This window comes from Rattus norvegicus, chromosome 4 (genome assembly GCF_036323735.1).
Source record: "Rattus norvegicus strain BN/NHsdMcwi chromosome 4, GRCr8, whole genome shotgun sequence".
In the NCBI taxonomy this organism is placed as follows: Eukaryota; Metazoa; Chordata; class Mammalia; order Rodentia; family Muridae; genus Rattus; species Rattus norvegicus.
The window spans coordinates 107,251,291-107,265,224 of NC_086022.1; the positions used below are offsets into that span (position 1 = coordinate 107,251,291).

Below are 13,934 nucleotides of genomic sequence, written 5' to 3' on the forward strand. Positions count from 1 at the left end.
CCCTGGTTTATTAGCATATCTATTTCTTTCTAGCCTGTCTATTGATATTGTTTAGCTTTTCATAGGCTCTTGTGATTGACCTCTCTCTCAAAATCTTTGTAGATTTGGTCTACATATGGATGACACCCATGCAGTAGACAGACATATAAGAAAGAAAGGAGAACGATCTAGAAGTTTTTAGGCCAGCTAGCTTGGAGTAGGCAGCACAGCATAAATAAGAGAGCCTGTCACAACAAGGAAGAAGGCAACAGGAACCAGTTTTAAATGGTTCTGTAAAGCCCACGCTTACAAATCACACACACACACACACACACACACACACACACACACACACACACACACACGGTGGTAGACAAATGATAGATATACATACATACATATATACAGACAGACAGATATATTAGATAGAAAGATGATAGATATCTAGATGATAGGTAGGTAGATGTGCTATGCTGCTATAAGGACAATAAAATGTCTTCTGAGTCTGTCTTTGCTGTGGTTCCAGTTCTCTGCAGTCACACTATTATTTACAGGAAAGCACAGTCCTCAGTCATGACTCACTACTTCAGAAAGTATTCTGGGCTCATCTGCTCTCCAAAGTTTTCTCTCTTTCTTAGTTACTAAGACTAGTCTTTTTCTGCCACCGTCCGTCTCACAGGATCACTGCTTCAACCAGCCTGTTCGGTCCCCCAAGATTCCAGCTGTCCATGGGTGGATGTGACCGGTTAGAGGCTGCACCTGGGAACAAGGGTCCACACAGGGAGTGCAGCTCTGTGTTATGTCTTGTTGGCCATAGCTATATGCATTGACTCTGATGCTCTGTCCCCTGCAGTTAACGTGGACTTAGGCACCCCTGCAACAGGAGCTGCTCTGTTAAGGTTGCTGCATCCTTAGGCGAGGCAGACAAATGTTCAGTGAAATTGCTCAGTGGGCTGGTTTCCGAGCAATGGAGGATGATTTAATTACTGTGCATCTGCACCAGAGAGCAAAGGAGAATCAAGCTTCTTCTGAGATTACAAAAAAAAAAAATACTAATTAAGTTCAGTTTAGCATAAAAATCACATTTTTGAAAATAGTCTAAACATGTTTTTATTTAGACTCACCATTTTCTTGGCTTTTAAAAATATTTCTTTTATTTTTGAGATCATAATATAACTACAACACAGTCTCATAGTGATCTCCCCGATTTTTGTTTCTTAATCTTTCTATCCCTTCTTCTGGAGTGTTCCTGGGGCCTTAGCTAGGGGAGTCATTTGTAGATTTATCCATTAGGACTGGGCTCCACAATTCTGCATTTTGATTGGTGATGATTTAAAAGAACCCAGGATGGCGAGATGGCTCGGCAGGTAAAGTTAATTGCATCCAAACTTAATGACTTGCATTCCATCCCTGGAGTCAAGGTGGTAGGAGGAGAGAGCCTATTTCCAGAAGCTGTTCCCTGACTTACACACACACACACACACACACACACACACACACACACACACACACACACACACACAATTTTTCACTGAAATTCCATGCTCTTAGTCTCAAAAGTGGCCATACTCTAACTTCTCTATTTCTACACTTGTTTTCATTCCTTCATTATTCCTCCTATAGTTCTTTCCTTCTTTTTTAAAAAGGAAACCCCATTGATTTTTGTTACTTTATCTTCTTCCTTTTATTTTTTTATCCATTTTCCTTTTCCTCCTCCTTCTCTTCTGGTAGTCTTGGGGACATGTGTAATTATGAAAGGAAGTGGGCTGGCGGAGTCACTTGAGAGTCAATTTTAAGAGGATGCTTCTTCTCTTGTAACGTATGAGTGCTTATGCCAGATGCAAAAATTGAAAAATCAACTTAAAAATATTAACCACTTTTCAGTTAATCCATGCCATAGTTTTTTCAATTATAAGAGAACTTTTATAAACCTCTGTGACATTTCCGTGACATTTTCTATGGCTCAGAATACATATTTTCGGTTTGATTTACCATTGGAGGCCGCTGAGGCAGTGTTTTATTGATCTTATACTGTATTTAAAAATTAGATTTGATTTATGGTGATTTTTCTGGAATGATCTTTGTGTGTTGCAAAGAAGTTTCCTTAGTGAGGGGCGAGGAGTGAGTATAAGGACAAATATTTGGAATGTAATTAGAAATTATATTAGTTTAGTAACATGGCAGATTATATTAGCAAAATAAAAGAAATATGTGAATTTTTAGATTTGAGTGTCATCTGGTCTAATGATCTCAGCTTAATTTATTTGTTAGTTGAAACTTACATTTTCTCTCTGATCTGCATGACAATATTTCATGCATTTTTAAGTTTCTGTTATTAATATACTATGCTATCTGAAATGTGGTCATTCCCACATTAGATCAACTTGCGTTACCTATAAGGAAATAGGCTTATATATTGCTAAAGTACCCTGTTCCTATCATGTCACAGCAGAGCTGATGAAAATTGATGGAGATTATTAAAACTTTGTTTTGTTGAGAATATTTAAAACTTGGCAACACAGGTTCAGCAAGATGGCTCTGTAGGAAAGGCAGTGCTGAACTATTATCTAATTCTATTTACCTCAGTTTGATTCCTGCAACCAATGTAAAGGCAGAAAGAGGAAACTGACTGTACAGAGTTGTTCTCTGAACCTTATATATACACTGGGGCAAATGCACCCCCTCTTATCCCACATACAGGAATACACACATTAATAACAAATGAAGAAATTAAAAATTTGACATTTCACACTTATAAATGAAAGAGTGGGGAATATACTTAAGTTACTGGTTATTCTTTCTTTCATAATAGGAAGGAGTTAATAGTTTTTCAACTTTGATTGAAATAGAGACATTGTTTATGGCCATACCACCCTGAACGCGCCCGATCTCGTCTGAAATAGAGACATTATCAGAGATTTCAATGTAAGGCTAGATAACTTCATCTGAGATAGAAGAGAAATTGGGGAGTAGTCATAAACTCATCAGCACAGAAGAAGTCTTTCAGGCAGACCACCATTAGTACAGTCACTAAAATCAACAATTAATAAATGAAGCCTCATACCTTCTGTACAGCAAAGGACACCATCATTTGGAGAAAGTAGCAGAGCACAGAATTGGAAAAGATTTTTACCACTATACATCCACTAGAGGGATAATATCTAAAATATATAAAGAACTAAAAAAGCTGGACATCAGAAAAACAAATTTCAAAGTATGGTACAGATACAAACAGAGGGGTCTCAAAAGAGGATTCACAGATTCAAGAAAAATCAGGGAAATGCAAATCAAAACTACCTTCAGACTTTATCTTATATAAGTCAGAATGGCCAAAGCCAATAAAACCCATGCTGGTGAGGATGTGGAGTAAGTAGATACTCAATCATTGCTTGTACAGAAACTATGAAAATCTGTTTGGCATTTCCTCAGAATATTAGAAAGATTGGGGATTGGTTTCTGCTATTCCTGTGCCTCTGCTCCGTCCCCCACGGGTCTCCTCATGTGCCATGGACCGCATCATCCCAGACATAGCAGTCGGTACAAAGTGGGGATCCGATGAGCTCTTTTCCACACATGTCAGCAACGGCCCCTTCACCATGAGCAGCTTGGCCTCAGTAGCCAATGGAAATGATAGCAAGAAGTTCAAAGGTGACAATAGGAGTACAGGAGTTCCTTCCAGAGTCATCCATGTCCAAAAGCTACCTAGTAATGTCACTGAGGGGAAGGTCATCTCCCTGGAGCTGCCCTTTGGGAACGTTACCAACCTCCTTATGCTGAAGGGGAAGAACCAGGCCTCCATTGAAATGAGCACAGAGGAGGCTGCCAACACTATGGTTAACTACTACACATGGGTGGCGCCAGTGCTTCATGGACAGCCCATCTACATCCAGTTCTCCAACCACAAGGAGTTCAAAACCCACAGCTCGCCCAACCAGGCACGTGCCCAGGCAGCCCTGCAGGCTGTGAACTCTGTACAGTCAGGAAACCTGGCCTTGGCAGCCTCGGCTGCTGCGGTGGATGCAGGAATGGCAAAGGCAGGCCAGAGGCCAGTTATCAGGTTCATCGTGGAGAACCTTTTCTACCCAGTGACCCTGGACGCACTGCACCAGATCTTCTCTAAGTTTGGCGCAGTCCTGAAGATCACACGTTCACCAAGAACAACCAGTTCCAGGTGCTGCTGCAACATGCTGACCCTGTGAGCGCCCAGCATGCCAAGTTGTCCCTGGATGGCCAGAACATCTACAATGCTTGTTGTACGCTACACATCAACTTCTCCAAGCTCACCAGTCTCGACGTAAAATACAATAACGACAAGAGCAGAGATTACACTCGACCTGCTCTGCCCTCTGGAGACAGCCAGCCATCACTGGCCAGGCCATGGCAGTAGTCTTCTTTGTGCCCGGCATAACGTCAGACTCTCCAAATGCAGGAGCCGGGTTCCCTCTCACCTTTGCCACCCCTCAGGCTGCAGGCCTCTCTGTTCCTAATGTCCATGGAGCCCTGGCCACCCTGGCCATACCCTCTGCTGCGGTTGCTGCAGCCGGCCGCATTGCCATCCCAGGGTTGGCAGGAGTTGGGAATTCCATCCTTTTGGTCAGCAACCTGAACCCTGAGAGAGTCACAGCCCAAAGCCTCTTTATTCTCTTCAGCATCTACGGTGATGTGAAGCGGATGAAGATCCTGTTCAATAAGAAGGAGAATGCACTCCTGCAGATGGCAGACGGCAACCAGGCCCAGCTGGCCATGAGCCACCTGAACGGGCACAAGCTGGATGGGAAGTCAGTACGCATCACACCGTCAAAGCATCAGAGCGTGCAGCTGCCTCATGAGAGACAGGAGGACCAGGGACTGACCAAGAATTATGACAGCTCACCACTGCATTGCGTCCAGAAACCAGGCTCCAAGAACTTCCAGAACATCTTTCCACCCTCAGCTACCCTGCACCTCTCCAACATCCCGCCCTCTGTGTCAGAGGATGGCCTCAAGAGCCTCTTCTCCAGCAATGGTGATATGGCAAAAGGCTTCAAGTTCTTCAAGAAGGACCACAAGATGGCACTGATCCAGATGGGCTCTGTGGAGGAGGCAGTGCAGGCACTAATTGAGCTGCACAGCCATGACCTGGGGGAGAACTACCACCCGAGAGTGTTCTTTTCCAAGTCCACCATCTAAGTGCCTGAGGGCCTGTGAAAGCTTCAGCCATTCCAGAAAAGCCACTTTAAAAAGCAGCTGAAGTGACCTTACAGACCAGAGATTTTATTTTTTTAAAGAGAGATCAGTTTACCTGTTTTTTAAAAAATTAAATCTAGCCCACTTTTCCGTGGTGGGAAATGGCTTGGGCCACAAAGGACCAGTCCCAGCACCATGCCTTGAGGGGCTCAACCATAAGGCCACAGTGGTGCCCTGAGCACAGCCACTTTCTGTGCCTTACAAAACCAGCTTGTCTCACGGCCACACACCTACTCTCTAAGGCCTCCAGTTGTCTCTAGACCTGCAGTGAGCCAAGTAACCACTCCCCTACACCTTTTTTTTTTTTTGGTTCTTTTTTTCGGAGCTGGGGACCGAACCCAGGGCCTTGCGCTTCCTAGGTAAGCGCTCTACCACTGAGCTAAATCCCCAGCCCCCCCCCCCTACACCCTTATAATCAAGTGACATGATTCTCCCTTGTCCCTGGCCAGCCCAGAGGGCCCAGGCCGTTCTTAGCTGCCAAGCCTTGTGTGACCTTCGTATTCTATTCCGTGTGGTCACAGACACCTGTGCCTAGCAATATTTCCACTTGACCATACACCCGAGTCTTTTCCACTTATATGCAAGAGATATAGTTTTAAAGTAACTTTGTATAGCAGTGGTACAATTGTATGTGTGTACTCTAAGCTTCTGTGTCCCCTGCACTTCTTCCTTCCAGTGAAGGTGGGCCCAGGCCAGGGTTGGAGAAAAAGCTCTGAGACTTGAGGGTTTCTACCTTCAAATTTTGGACCAAAGTTTTGTTTTCTGCCCGCCTCTGACTATGCCCAGTTGAGGGGCTAACTAACCTCTAGGCTTTAATGTTCCTTCCGGACACCCACCTCCATCCTGGCCTGTTTCTATGGGAGGGGTTCCCTGCACCTCAGTTCTGTGAAAGTCATGGAAGAGTATAAATATTTATGATTTTATACCTGTGGGGCTGAGGCGGTGCAGCATTTTTTGTGGTGACAGATGTATATTTTGGTAATGACTACAGCCTCAGTATTGTCTGGGGTCAGCCCTGGCCACATCTACCCCAGCCCAGATGGTGTACTGGGGGGAGTGGGGAATTTCCATTAAAGCAGTTTTATAACCTTAAAAACAAAAGAGATTGACCTCAAAATCCAGATATGCCACTCTTAGACGTACACCCAAAGAACTCACATCCTACTATGGAGACACTTGCCCAACCATGTATGTTGCTGCTCTATTCATAATGGCTATAAATTGTGAAAGGCCTAGATATCCATCAGTTGATGAGTAGATAAAGAAAATGTGGTACATTTACACAATGGCATCTTGGCTATTACAAAATGAAATAATGAAATTCTTAGATAAATAGATGGAAAAAGAAAAATTTATCCTGAGTGAGGTAATCCAAACTCCAAAAGACAAATACAATATATATTTGCTTATACTTGGATATTAGCTGTTAATTTTTTAAAGTAAACACAATCCATTTAACCAGTGGCATTAGGTATAGCAAGGGGAAAGAAGGAGCTCCCTAGGAAGGGGAAACAAAGTAAATAGTTATGGGTGCATGGCAGAAGGGCACTGGAATGAAGAGATGAAATGTGGAGGAGTGGGAAAGAGGAGGAACAGGAAGAGAATATGGAAAGGGACAGCTAAAACTATGAGAGGCCATATGGAAACCTAATACAGTAGAAGCTTCCTAAAATATATACATGTATAAAGGTAATCTAAATGAAATTACCGAATAACAGAGCAGACAGAGCTCCAACTGGATGTCTCATTGCAAGGAATGGGCTACATATAATCAAATTCTTGGCCAAAGTCCCCCCATGGGGACCCCCAGACAAGCCAGGATATTGCTAAGGCTGGTAGTTGCTCTTCACAAACTGAGAGGAAGGACCTGTTGCTGAAGACAACGCCTACATAACTCATTGAACAGGGAGAAGTTGAGCAGGTTCCTATCTAGAGCCTTTACCACTACTGACTGGTGTTCATGGTTTCTGGAAGGTACTTCCCATGCTACCAAAAGAGGAAGGTAAAGCTTAATCCAGCTACAAAGTCTTTGGACTGCAATGATGACCTGCCTGCAGGATTTGACAGTGTTATAGTCACACAAAGCTTGTGGGAGGAAACAAGAAATATCTGATTGGACTTTGCCCCACTTCATGAGATGAAAGCCATGCCTGACATGGCTCAGGTGGCCAAGAACCAGAGAACAGATGGGCAAATGACCTAGAGGAAAACAATAAACTACTCTTCTGCTAAAGGATTGCATCCATAAAATGACTCCTAATGACATTCTTGTATATTCATAGATCATTGCTTTGCTCTGTTATCATCAGAGATGGGTACAGGTACAGAGACCCATAGTCAGGCACTGAGACAATGTGCAGAGAATGAGAGAACATGGAATGTTTAGTCCTAATTAGGATGTCTCTATCAAATCCTTCCTCTTAAGGTCCAGGGAACCATGTGTGTGGAGGAAGATGCAAAAGGACTGTAAGATCTAGGGAGGATGAAGGACACCAAACCAAAGCAAACCAACCAACCAACTGACCAACCGACCGACCGACCGACCCACCCACCCACCCACCAACCAACCAACCAACCAACCAACCAACCAACCAACCGACTGACACACCCACCCACCCACCAACCAACCAACCAACCAACCAACCAACCAACCAACCAACCAACCAACCAACTAAAACAAAAGAGAGCAAATATCACGGCCTTCTAAACAAAGCAGGACCAACAAACCTATCCCTTACCCAAAATCTATCTCCAGTTGTTAACCATTTGCAAATGAAAAATTTGTTCCCTCCAGTAGACTCTCATTGCAAATACAAACCACTCGAGCTTATAGCTCGATTTCCATACCCAGTAGTACAGGGCCCATATGAGACAAACTCAGTAGCAAAAAAGCAAGCAAGCCATTTTACATTTAACAATACTGACTTATAATATGCCAACATATGCGCACAAAGATTTCAAATTCCTAAAATGCATTCTTTTTTTACTAAACATAGATGATCTTATTATTTTAAGACTCTAGACTCTATCATATCAAAGTTTCTATCATCTGTATTTTCAAATATATGACATGTATTCTTTTAATCAATATTCAAGAACTTAAATATATTCATGGTATGGTATTTAAAATAAAGAATACTTATGATGCTCCTAATTTGATAGTTATAAAATATTTATGTGCCTTCTGTTACCCTTTCTCATTCATTGTTTGTATTCCTTAATATTGGATGAAGTCTGAGCTTACTCTGGGGAAAAAGTCATTGAAAAGTGCTAGGATGCTCAGAATAGGATGCAGAAGCAGTTCGTTATACCATCTGCTTTTAAGTTTCTGAGGAGCACTTCAGAGTTTCTTATCTCTGACTTTTGTTATTTCTTTCCATTTCCTTAACTCACCCTTTCTCCTTCTCCCTTCTTTTTTTGCCTTCCTCTCTTCTCTCTCATCCTCCAAACTCTTAAATTTCTCATTTTTAAAAATGCTGGATTAATACTAAGTTATTTAGTTTTGCTAATTTTAGTCATGATGCTTTTTTTTTTCAGAGCTGGGGACTGAACCCAGGGCCTTGAGCTTGCTAGGCAAGCGCTCTGCCACTGAGCTAAATCCCCAACCCCACATGATGCTTACTTAATTACTTACAGATTCGAGCATTTGTTTAGTGCCTAACCTACAATGGTTCCTGCTTTCCATTTCTCAGCATTTAAATTATAAAAAAATCACTAAACCCCAGGAAAGAGTGACAGTGGCATTCAGGGCAACATTATCAGGTTGACAAAATAAGCCATTTCATATGTTGGCAATCTGATGCTATGCCAGGGTACAAGGATGGTTTTACATTAGTTTTTATTTTATTCTTTTAAGGCTTTCATGGTAAGCAACTCAAAAGGGAATGGCTTTAATTATGTACTTTCTATACCACCAACCTTGGTGAGGGAGTGAAAATCTTAATTGTGTAGGAGCTACAATGCGATCGATCGATCGTGGCCTCGTTGGAGAAAAATGACAGCGTGGCTGGTACCTTTAGTGCTGATTACTTCAGATGGAGCATTTACTGCTGCTCCTGGGAGATGTGAGAACGTCAGGTAAATAGTACCACAGCACAGTCAACCCTCTTTCTCAGAAGTACTTTTAAGATGCTTCAGGATCAAGAGTGGAAAAGCATAGAGGAGAGGAGAAACATTTCCTATTGAAAATAAGACAAAACTTGTCTTAAAAATCATCTCTCTTCATTCATTGGCTTATTCTGATCCTGTCCCTCATTGGGCTTCCCTGTCCTTCCTGTCCTGTCCTTCAGAAGTTCATATTTTGTTGGAGGAGATAGACGTGCCAAGCAAGTTAAATTAAATGTACTATTTCTCAAAGTTCCTATTGGAGGAGTTTTATGAAAGGTAACGTACTTATAAAACAGTGGACCACCATTGCCCCGAGGAATTAGCAAGGCTGTTATACTTAGAGGTAGTGAATTGTATATTGGGGCTGGAGAGAAGGCTCAGAGGTTAGGAAACTTGTTGCTCTTGCAGAGGACCTCCATTTGATTTCAACCATCCACTTGGAGTGTTCACAATTACCTGTAACTACAGCTCCAGGAAACTTGATAACCTTTTCTGTCTTCTACAGGCACCTAAATGCATGTCAGCATATGTACACACACACAGACACAGACACAGACACAGACACAGACATAGACACAGACACACACATACTCACACACACACACACACTTAAAAAGAAAGTGTATAGTGCATTTATTAATTATTATTATTATTAAGATTGAAGGGGAATAAATGTACACTGCGGCCATGCTTTACTGAGGTTCCCAGGAAGTGATACTGGATGCCTGCAGTGTGCCTTTTCTGGTGGTTAGCTTTTATATCCATGACAAAAGATCTGAACAATTGACTTAATGGAGTAAATATTTTGTCTCCTGGTTTCACAAGTTTCAGTCTGAGTTCCATGATTCCCGATTGTGGTGAGGCAGCACATCATGGTAGGCACATGTGATGGTTCAAATCATTTACCTGTGGTGACAGGAAGCAAAGGCAATGAGGAGACTGAGACCGAGGTGTTGGCGGCTTGCCTATCCTTTTCTTTTATTGTTAGTGCAACAAAAGCATTGACAAAAATGCTTCAGTTACCACTGAAGCTGGCTCCTTGGACACTCCACAGAGATGGAACATACTTAACGTTATCCCTTCTATGTAGCCTTCATTCATGGATGCATAGCCTATAGCCAGGAAGAATCAAGGCTGGGAGGATTGAGGAGCTGTGGACAATGGCTACAACTCTCACCTGTCTCCCAATGAGAAAAGTTTACCTCACTGGTGCGAGCTCCCCAGAGAATAAGTCCCGCTGGCCACACTAATGATGTAGTAGCTGACCCCCCTTCCCTATCTCACTTTCCTGTTCCTCTGATCCTCAGAGAAATTATAAACATAAAATTAAGAATTATTTTAAGGAAGAACCCAGACTTTGATACAATATGAAGTGAATATATATTAAACTTCTCACTTTACTTACTAACAAGGCAACTAGTAAGATGTCAAATCAATGACTGCTATAGTAGAGGATCTCTAGTTAAACTTGACCTTCAGATAAACAACATATAGTTTTTGAATACGAGTGTTCCTCCCAATCATTGTATTCTCAGCAGTCTATCTGACTACCTTGTATTTTATATGTTAAATATGACAATTTAACCAAAGGACAATTCAAACTACTGCACAGTTATGTGGACTAAATTTATAAATAAATTAAAAACTGGCAAACTGGGTAATATCTATAGGATGGTGACTTGTTGTATTTACCAGACATAGCATGCATGTGTGTACATAGAATTATTGGCATCAATGACTGCCTTCTAAAATTTATAGAATTTTAAGATGCTCAAACACAGGGTTCAGTAGAGCTAACTTGGAAGTATTAACTACACACATTCCCTGGCAATCTTTCTTTTTTCTTCCCTTTGTTCCTTTGTTCCTTCATTCTTTCGTCCCTTCCTCCCTCCTTCCTAAAGTTCTGCTGCTGGGATGGCAGTGTTCTTAGTCAAGAGAGGTTTCTATTAAGCTCTTTGTCAAAAATACAGAGTCCAGCTCTGAATACATGCATCTCTATCTGTGAGTAGCTAGACAGATGATGTGGAATCAGAAGGGTTGGGGCTAGAAAGACAGATACAGAGGCCATAAGTATAAGTTAGACCAGAGAGGTTATTGGGTTAATGTAGAAAAGGCAGGGGAGCAAAAGACACTGTAAGATAGGTAGAAGTAGAACGCTAAGCTAAAGATACTGAGACGTGATATCAGACATAAGGGGAACCAAGTGTGGACATTTTTACATTTTAGAGCCCAAGAAAAAGGACAGAACTTAAGGAATGGGGTCTGGTTGTTATTCCAGAAGGAGTGGCGTGAACTACTATGCAGACCACTTCATCCTTTTATCTTCTTGCTTTCATTTCTCAAGTGATGGAATTGCATGTATGGCCCACTAACCTGGACTTTATCTTAAAAGGCTCTTCCCTAAGAGTCTAACTAGAGAGGTCAAGGGGCTCCATTGATGGGATGGGGTTGGTGGTAAATTCTTGTTGGTGCTCAGCCTTTGTGGGTGTGCTCTGGCAGAAGGCTCTTTGAGAAACCCAGGAGACCGCCCTATGAGATTCACATGAGGAGAGAAAGATACCCCCCCAACTCAAAACAAACAAACCCCACCAATAGCCACAAACAAGACTACACCAAACACCAAATAAACAAATAAACCCCATATGCAATTGCAATTGTATCGGTATTATTTTATTGTTTCTCTTTAGATCCCAGAAAGTGAAGGGAAGAAAGATCACAGCATATTCACAAAGCCAAATTCCCACTCTCCTCACTGCAGTCATCTAAGTATCTAAACGTGGGGTCTAAAATCAGCAGTGTTTTGAAATTTTATCACTTCAAGTCAAATAGATGCTTAAAAAATATTTTATAAAAGTATTTATTTATCTTTCTTTTATGTGTATAAGTGTTTTGTTGTAGGTATGTTAGTATATAACATACATGCAGTGCCCGTGGAGGTCAGACGAGGGCTTGGATCCTCCTGGAACTGGAGTTGCAAATGGTTGCGAGTGCATGTTGGTGCTGAGAATTGAATCTGGGTCTTCTGTAAGAGCAGCAAGTATGTTTAACTACTAAGCCATCTCTCTCCAGCCCCAAATACCCAGGAAGTAACAATCTGAGGGAGGCAGGATATGTTTTTGCTTAGAGCTTAATAAAGGATACAGCCCAGCATACTTAAGAAGTCATGGTGTCAGTGAATGAGACAATTAGTCATTTTGTAATCAATAAAAAGAGAAAGGGGCCTAGGGTATCAAATAATACCTTCTTCAGAGGGGTTCCTCCTCCTAAAAGTTCTATACTCTTTCAAAATAGCCCTGCTAGTTGGGGATCAAGTGTTCAACAAGGAGCCTCCCAGGACCTTTCACATTTAAACTACAACAGATGTTTCCTTCCACATTTGCTCTGGCTCCAAGATGACTTCACATTGTAATGAGAGCTTCCTTCTCAAGCAAAATGACATGGGGGCTGGAGTGGGGAGGATGCTCACACGTTGGCCCCAGAAGATTACTGAATGACTATGACGTATCAATTACTGCCATGTTCATAAGGCTGCTTGCCTGTGAAAATCAGCTTAACAAACTGGAGGGAACCCAAATCAATTTAGAAGCTCTTTCTGGAGCCTTGTATGAAGTGGCCAATGGAGGCATTTAATGGAGCAGATGGGCTCTTGGAATGTGGCAAGTGGCATCTGGTGACATGAGTTTGCTTTCTCTGACTTGGAGTCATTTAAATTTTAAATTGGGGCAGAGGAGGAGGAGATGCCCAAGACTGTGGGATTCCAGAGACTGCTGTTGGCTTTCCCTCCAATGAGCAGATGTTTTCCTTGGTGATGTTCCTACACAGGCCACTAGTAGTGAGATTAACAACTCTAGCTTTTAAGGCCGTCATTCTCAGCACCGAAGTGGTTTTCAAATGGGCAGTATCACTTGGCCACTGTATAAGGAAATGTTTTAGTAGCTAGGGAAAGAAGCCACATTACCTTGTTTATGTAGTTGCAACAATAACAACAAAAGTCATAGAAATAATCCATGGCCATTGCAAGCATTGTATGTTTTCTAGCTCTGGAGTTAGCTAAAAAGCTAGGACTGGAGAACACGCTCGCTCAGAGAGATGTTGGAGTTAAAAAATAACCCCACCATTAAAAAAGAGTGTGTCATGGACTGTTTCCTGTGATGTGCTTGTGGCTGCTGAAAAGAGATCATACATAATTCCTGCCAGTTCCTTGTTCTTTCCAAGGAGAAAACCAGAAGCAGCAGACACTGTAAGAGTAAGCCCACTGCTGAGACACAAAAGGCAGCTTGGCAGAGCTGCCTGGCAGAGAACAGACTCAGAAGATGATGACCAGCTGACCAGCTTCTGGTTATAGATCCTTTCCACAAACATTGCATTTACAAGCAAGAGCATCAAGCACCATTCTGCACACTCAAATTACTTTCTGAGAATTGTTCCAGAAGCAGAACCATTTCGTACAACTTGGGCACACAGGGCTGGGAAAGTGTTCTTTTTATAGAGGTTTGTGATGGTAGGATTGCAGAAGGTCCACATCAGATAGCTAGAAAATCAGAAACCCTCCTTGTATTAATTTTATCTTGTGCGTTTCTCTGTGGATAATAAAAAGGTTTGCTTTGCTTAGGGAGCATTCT

At 42.1% G+C, this 13,934-nt stretch overlaps 1 pseudogene; it reads left to right on the top strand.

Annotated features, from left to right (window-relative positions):
• Positions 1-3,485: 3,485 nt before the first annotated feature.
• On the top strand, positions 3,486-5,519 carry Ptbp1-ps3 (polypyrimidine tract binding protein 1, pseudogene 3; annotated as a pseudogene).
• The last annotated feature ends 8,415 nt before the right edge of the window (positions 5,520-13,934 follow it).